The sequence below is a fragment of the Physeter macrocephalus genome, chromosome 17 (assembly GCF_002837175.3).
Source record: "Physeter macrocephalus isolate SW-GA chromosome 17, ASM283717v5, whole genome shotgun sequence".
In the NCBI taxonomy this organism is placed as follows: Eukaryota; Metazoa; Chordata; class Mammalia; order Artiodactyla; family Physeteridae; genus Physeter; species Physeter macrocephalus.
The window spans coordinates 19895688-19903636 of NC_041230.1; the positions used below are offsets into that span (position 1 = coordinate 19895688).

General features: G+C 41.0%; 1 non-coding gene across 1 annotated transcript; it reads right to left on the bottom strand.

Annotated features, from left to right (window-relative positions):
• Nucleotides 1–572: 572 nt before the first annotated feature.
• Nucleotides 573–645, bottom strand: TRNAE-CUC (transfer RNA glutamic acid (anticodon CUC)). Its single transcript has one exon. It is a non-coding gene; the product is annotated as a tRNA-Glu (tRNA).
• Nucleotides 646–7949: the final 7304 nt, after the last annotated feature.

A 7949-nucleotide genomic window follows, 5' to 3' on the forward strand; every position in this document is an offset into this window, starting at 1 on the left:
GTTGGGTTTGTTGTTGTTTTTGTTTTTTTCAGGAAAGCAGCTTTTTCTGACTCCTATTGAAAGGAAACATTTGATATTTCAGCAGGTCACTCCCATTCAGTTACTGTATACATTCTACCTTCTTTTAATTTCAGAGGGGTTTATGGATCACCAAAATCACAAAACCCACTTTCAACTGAAATATATTAATAAATAAAATGCATCATCATATTAATAACTATTAAAAAATCTGCCCAAATAGCACCTATTAGCTATATGATACAGAATTCAGCCCATCTATCAGAACCATGGCCAAGAGAAGGCAGATGAGAGAAAACAAAGTTGCCACAAAGGGTGAAAAACACAGGCTAAAAATTGTGAATCAGACTCCTTCCCATTGCTCATGGGGAGAGTACATAAGCTGGGACTGTCCGGTCTAGATATTTTGTTTTCAAATCAGCCTTTCTTCCCAGGGAGACTGGTGATTTCAGTAGGACTCTGGGTGGCAGGGAACAGAGATGCCCTTGAGCTTACTCAGGCAAAGAAGGTTTGTTCCCCTCCCACCCTGGACCACAAGGCTTGTGGGATCTTAGTTCCCCGACCAGGGATTGAACCTGGGCCCTCAGCAGTGAGAGTGTGAAGTCCTAACCACTGGACCACCAGGGAATTCCCCAAAGATAGTTTTATTATAAGGATTTATAAGGTTTGACCCAAACCTTGATCCAATACCAGGAGCTACCACAGGAACCTGGGACCAGTAACCGTGGGAACTGTGTGCCCCCAATTTGGAGGGCCTACTCTGTCCTACTCTCTGCTCACTGGCTTCCTCTGCCTACTCCTCTAATAAATTTTATTTACCAATGGCTTTGGGTTTTTTTGGTTTTGTTGTTGTTGTTGTCGTCATCGTTTTGGCTAATTGCTGATGTTGTTTTTAAAATTAAAATGATATATTCATGAATAAAGAATTATTTCTCTTCCACTCCAGACTCTCAGCCTTTTTCCTCAGAAGATAATTTCTGTTAATAACAGTCTCTTATGCATAATCTCAGGCATTTTCTATGCACATGTAAGCATATGTACATTTTATACACAAATAATTGTAGAGAACGCAGTTTTTCTTTTCCACCAAATTTTAATAAAAATTGTACCTAGAAACCGATTGGCTTACTAATTTACCTTATTTGGTCAAAGCAGTTCATGTTAGAAAAAAATTCAGTGAAACAGTGTTTGCTTTTTCTGTAGTCTTTTTCACTCACTAGTTAGCTATTCACTCCTTTTTAATTTTCCAAATCAGATGACCCCTTGGGAGGCATATTAAAGGATTTAAAATTTAGATCTTAAAATAAGTCACTCATTCCCAATAAGCAATACAACACCATGTATTATTCAGTTCAGATATATTGACCATGGCTGTGTGTGGCTGGAAATGCTGGAAATGTTTTATGATTTCAGCTTCATGGTGCTGTCGTTCTTGGCTAAAACCAGTGCAGTTTACATTTTGCAGTGGGCATACAACTGAGGTAGGCAAGAAATAGAACTTTTTCTGTTGTTCTATAATTCAGTTTCTATCTAGGACCCCTATTTGACCAAGGCTGTGGAAACTTGGAGCTCCTCCCTTTCCTGTGGTTATCTCTAAGCTCTAGGGGCTTTTGTCATACCAGGAAGTTGAGGTGTGTCCTCTTTGTTGCCTACCAAGTGTCCATGAAGCCGTCCCTCCCTGAATCTGCCTGGACCCTTTAGGTCATGTAGCTGGGTCCACACTTGTGAATGGTATCACTGCTGCTGCTTCCATTGCTGTGCTTAGGCTTTGGGAAGTAACTGTGTCTCTCTGAAGTCACATCTGCCTAGCCTCCTATGCATTCATTTCCTCCCTGGAGTTTTGCAGCTTTCCCCACGCAAGGGGACACAAACCTATTTGCTCTCAGACTCTCGGGTTTTAGTGTGTTCTTTGTGCATTGTCCACCAGACAGCATTCACTCCCATTTACCCAGTTTTCACCTGTGTCTAAACCTTCATCACTTTCTCTCCACCTCTCTTTTCTCCCCACCAATCTACCAGCCCTCAGTCAGGGTGTCTTTTGTTTTAGTCTGGAATAGATGAAGATGGGGAGGAGATGAAGAGCAAAGAGCTAAAATTATTCTGCTACAGTAAAATCTCTTAGCATTTCTTTTAGGTTTCTATTCTGGGACAATACCCAGTTGGCCCTCCCCTCCACCTACATCTGACCCCATCCCATCCAGCCCCAGCATATCAGCCTCCTCCTGTTACATCATGTAAAGGAAAATCCATTAGAAGTGCTCCACCTGATCGGCATTTAATTTTCCAGAGGGCTCTATTTGTTAAAGTTCGGTCTTCCCCTTTGTATCCCACTTCATAGGGTTAAAAGGGGGCAGGGTATTTGGCAAACCTGAACCAGAGGGCAGTAGAATCTGTTCTTTGTCTGCTCCAGAGGAGAGAAGCCCTAAGGGAACAGCTGAGAAGGCCCAGAAAGTGGGCTGGTTCAAGTCTTGGTCCCCGGAGATGAATAATTTGGGTGGGGGTGGTGCAGCCACCTATGTCTTCCCAGCTCACATTGGTCCTGTCTACCTTTGGGAAAACTGGACTTTGGGGTTTCCTGCCTTCAAGCCAACTTTCCAGATGCATCTCTACCAACTCCTGCTTTAGAGAGAGGGAGTCCAATACATAGTGTATATGACTCTTGATTCAGAGCTCTAAGATGTGGCAGAATATTTAGAAATGCTTAAGACAAAATGAATTATAATAAACAGGAAAAGCAGTATATACATTCTATTAGGCTGAAAAAAAATAAATCAGTTCCTTTGTTCTTTTTTTTTTTTTTTTTTTTTTTTTTTTTTTTTTTTTTGTCATAGAAGTTTCTTAAATGCTATGGTGGATTAAAGACTGCCTCACATTCCTTTTTTTTGTCGTACGCGGGCCTCACACTGCTGTGGCCTCTCCCGTTGCGGAGCACAGGCTCCGGAGGCGCAGGCCCAGCGGCCACGGCTCACGGGCCCAGCCGCTCCGCGGCACGCGGGATCCTCCCAAACCGGGGCGCGAACCCGGTTCCCCTGCATAGGCAGGCGGACGCGCAACCACTGCGCCACCAGGGAAGCCCCCTTTGTTCTTTTTTTAATATATAGTATTATCATAGATGAACCTTTTAGGAAAGAAGTGAAAATATGTATAGTTTTGTTCATGGCATAGACATTAAAAAGTCAATGTCCAACATTATCTGAGAAGTTGGAATGATAGCATGCATCTCTGCTGTGTTTGTGCTGCTCTGCCCTGAGCAGGCTGTGTCAGCAGCAAAGTCTCTAACTGTGCTGTCACTATGGTAAAGGATGCAGAAAAGGCATTCATCTCTTTCCCTCTTTCAACACCATTGATCATGCTTCGTCATCTGTGAACTGATGTTTTCCAGTCACAATTACACTTCAAATTTAGAAAAACACTCATCATGTAATTTAAAGTCATTAGGACTGCATAGAATCCCACAGCAATTGCAAAGGTGGGTACTGATTGGGAACTGACTTTGCTTCTTGCCTTGTGTACCAAGAACCCCAAATTTTGATTGGCAGCTTCAATAATACTATCCCCAAATTAGTACATTTATAATAAATTGTTAATTTCTTTATTACTTTATTCTAAAAATGTGTAAGCAGCTGATCTTAAGCTGGTTTTATAGCATTTGTACCAGGTTCATTTTGCTTCATATGTTTAGTTATTTTCTCTCTCTTTATGACACTTAAAAGAAAATCATTTAGACAAAGAAGGCATTTGATATTCTAGATCAGGACTTGGAAATTTAATTAGCTGCAGAGGGGCACAAATGGGGTAAACTGAGGGTACTACAGTTTGGATTGATGAGGATTGTGGTGTTCTGAAGGACTCATATGTCAACTAAATGAAGAAGCCCCTTTTCAGGTCCAGCTAATTGTAGCCAGATAGATAGAAATGTGAGTCCTGGGACTTCCCTGGTGGTCCAGTGGTTAAGACTCCATGCTTCCACTGCATGGGACATGGGTTCGATCCCTGGTAGGAGAACTAAGATCCCGCATGCTGTGAAGAAAGAAAGAAAGAAAGAGAGAGAGAGAGAGAGAGAGAGAGAGGGAGGGAGGGAGGAAGAAAGAGAAAGAGAAAGAAAAAAGAAAAAAAAAGTCCCATGTTGACAGAACTGCTGTTTCAAGACAATGTGAAAATTCAAATTTTCATGGGAAACGGATTGATTTTTTTTGAGCTATATGGGACCTACCAGGACAAACGTGCATGCCAGATTTGGTTGCAACTTCTATTTTTGACTTTCTGGTTTATATTACTTCTATTATAAAAATTAAACTATGAGACTCTATAAGCAAGATCTTGGAAGATTTCTGCCAAATTAATACAAACATTAGAGAAATATTTTTAATCCAGGAGAGTGAGAAATTAAAGATCCCTCCAAATAGTGAAAATTTTGACACCTTTCTTCAGAGAATAAGAATAGAGAAAAAATTTGCACTAAAAGAATTTGCACATGGGGGAAAATATCTTTTAGAAAAGGATGCAACAGAGGCATCACCAAGATGGCAGAGTAGGAAGGGCCTGAGCTCACCTCCTCCCACAGACACACCAAAATTACAACTATTTACAGAGCAACTCTCTATGAGAACTACCTGAAGACTAGCAGAAAAGATTTTCCATAACTAAAAATATAAAGAAGGAAATGTGAGACAGGTAGGAGGAACAGAGACTCAGCATAGTCAAGACCCAAACCCACAGGTAGGCGACCCACAAATAGGATCATCACAATTGCAGAGGTTCTTCCCAAGAAGTGAGGGGTCCAAACCTCATATTGGGCTCCCCAGCCTAGGGGTCCTGCAGCAGGAAAATAAGCCCCCAGAACATCTGACTTGGAAGGCCAGTGGGAGTGTGTGGGAGAGCGGGAGGGCTGTAGGAAACAGACTGCTCTTGAAGGATACTCACAAAATCTCACGCGCTTTGAGTCCCAGCACAGAGGCAGTAATTTGAAAGGAGCCTGGGTCAGACCCACTTGCTGATCTTAGAGAGCCTCCTGGAGAGGCAGGAGGTAACTGGGACTCACCCCAGGGACACAGATTCTGGCAGCAGCCATTTGGGGGAGCTTGTTCTACCATGAGAGCACTGTGCTAGCAAATACCATTTTGGAGTCTTCCCTCTAGCCTATTATCTCCAGGGGCTTACACACCTTCCAGTGGGCCTACATGAGCCAGAACCCAGCCCTGCTACCAGTGGGCCAACAGCAGCCCTGGGATCTAGCCCCACCCACCAGTGGGCTAGCACCATCCCTGGACCCCAGCTCCCACAGCCAGCCATCCTGACACCTAACCCTGCCCACTAGTGGGCTGGCACTAGCCCAAGACTCCTTTGCCCCCCCCACAGCCAGGTGCCCCAGGACCCAGCCCTGCCCATGTGTGGACTGGCACCAGCCCTGGGACCTCACAGGCTTCTCAGCCAGCCACCCTGAAACCTGGTCCCATCCACCAGTGGGCCAGCATCAGCCCCAAGACACTGGATTATACAGTCAGCTGTGCTGGGACATGGTCTTGCCCACTAGCGGGCCAGCAGCCACCACACAAGGCAGTGCCTGGCAGCCAACTGGGCCAGTGGCCAGTCCTGTCTACCAGCACACTCACAGTAGGTAGAGCCACCATAACAGAAGGGCCTATGCAGCCCCCATAGGGGGCACCCCTAGAGCGTATAGCTCTGGTGACTAGAGGGGAGAGTGCTGTTGGGCCCTATAGGATGTCTCCTACTAAGACCACTTCTCCAAGATCAGGAAATGTAACTGACCTACCTAATTCATAGAAGTAAGCATAGAGAACTAGGCAAAATGAGGCAACAGAGGAATATTTTAGAAATGAAGGAACAAGACAAAACCCTGGAAGAAGAACTAAGTGAAGTGGAGATAAAAAATCTACCCAGCAAAGAGTTCAAGGTAGTGATCATAAAAATGTTCAGTGAACTGAGACAAGTGGACATAGTGAGAAGTTAAGCAAAGATTTAGAAAAAATAAAGAAGAACTAAACAGCAATAAAGAATACAGTAACTGAGGTAAAAATGCACTAGAAAGATCAACAGTAGACTAGGTGATATAGAGGAACAGATGAGCAAACTGGAAGACAGAGTAGTGGAAAACACCCAAGCTGAACAGAAAAGAAAAAAAAAAGAATTAAAAAAAAATGAAGATAGTTTAAGAGACCTCTGAGACAACATCAAGCATACTAGGATTCACATGGGGGTCCCAGAAGGAGAAAAAAGAAAGAAAGGGGCAGAGAACTTATTTGAAGAAATAATAGCTGAAAACTTCCTACCTGGGAAAGTAAACAGACATCTATGTCCAGGAAGAACAGAGAGTCCCAAATGAGATGAACCCAAAGAGGTCCACACCAAGACACATTAAAATTAAAATGGCAAAAATTAAAGATAAAGAACCTTTAAAACAGGAGAGAAAAGCAACTAATTATGTACAAGGGAACTCCCAAACACTATCTGTAGAAACTTTGACTTTTCTGTAGAAACTTTGCAGGCCAGAAGGGAGTGGTATGATATATTCAGAGTGATGAAAGGAGAAAGCCTAAAACTGAGAATACTCTATCCAGCAAGGCTATCATTCAGATTTGAAGGGAAGATAAACAGTCTTACAGACAAGAAAAAGCTAAAAGTGTTCAGCACCACTAAGTTGGCTTTACAAGAAATGTTAAAGGGACTTCTCTAAGAAGAAAAGAAAAGACCCAACTAGAAATATGAAAATTAAGAAAGGAAAAATCTCATTGGTAAAGACAAACATACCGTAAAGGTAGTAGATCTATCACTTATAAAGGTAGTAAAAATATTAAACAATAAAATAAGGACAATTATCTATACCCACAATAAGTTGTTAGGGGATACACAAAACAATTAGATGTAAAATGTGATCTCAAAAACATTAAAAGTTTGAGTTGGGAGAAGTACAAATGCAGGGTTGTTAGGATGCATTCAGACTTAAGAGAACAACTTAAAATAATCATATATATTATAAAATTATAATTATATATGTATATTGCTATTTATAAATATCATAGTAACCACAAACCAATAATCTATAATAATTACACACAAAAAGAGAAAGGAATCCAAACATAACACTAAAGATAGTCATCAAATCAGAGGAAGAGAGCAAAAGAAGACAAAAAGAACAAAAAAGAACTACAAAAACAATCCCCAAACAATTAACAAAATGGCAATAAGAACATACATATCAATAATTACTTTAAATGTAAATGGACTAAATGCTGCAATCAAAAGACATAGAGTGGCTGAATGGATTAAAAAAAACAAGACCCATATATATGCAGCCTACAAGAGACTCACTTTAAAGACACAGACTGAAGGTGAAGGGGATGGAAAAAGGTATTACATGCAAATGAAAATGAAAAGAAAGCTGGGGGTGTGTGGGTGTCAATACTTATATCAGGCAAATAAACAAGAGACAAAGAAGGACATTACATAGTGATACAGGGATCAATTAAATAAGAAGATATAACAATTGTAAATATATATGCACCCAACATAGGAGCAACTAAATTACATAAAGCAAATATTAACAAACATAAAGGGAGATATTGACAACAACACAATAATACTAGGAGACTTTAACACCTCAATTAGACCAACAGACAAAATTATAAGGAAACACTGGCCTTAAATGACACATTAGATTGGATGGACTTTATACACATATAGAACATTCCATCCAAAAGCAGCAGAATATATATTCTTTTCAAATGCACATGGAAAATTCTCCAGTATAGATCACTTGCTATCTCACAAAACAAGACTTGGTAAATTTAAGAAAATTGAAATCATATCAAGCATATTTCCTGACTACAAAGCTATGAGACTAGAAATCAACTACAGGAAAAAAAAACTGCAAAAAGCAGAAACAGGTTGAGGTTAACCAATATGCTACTAAA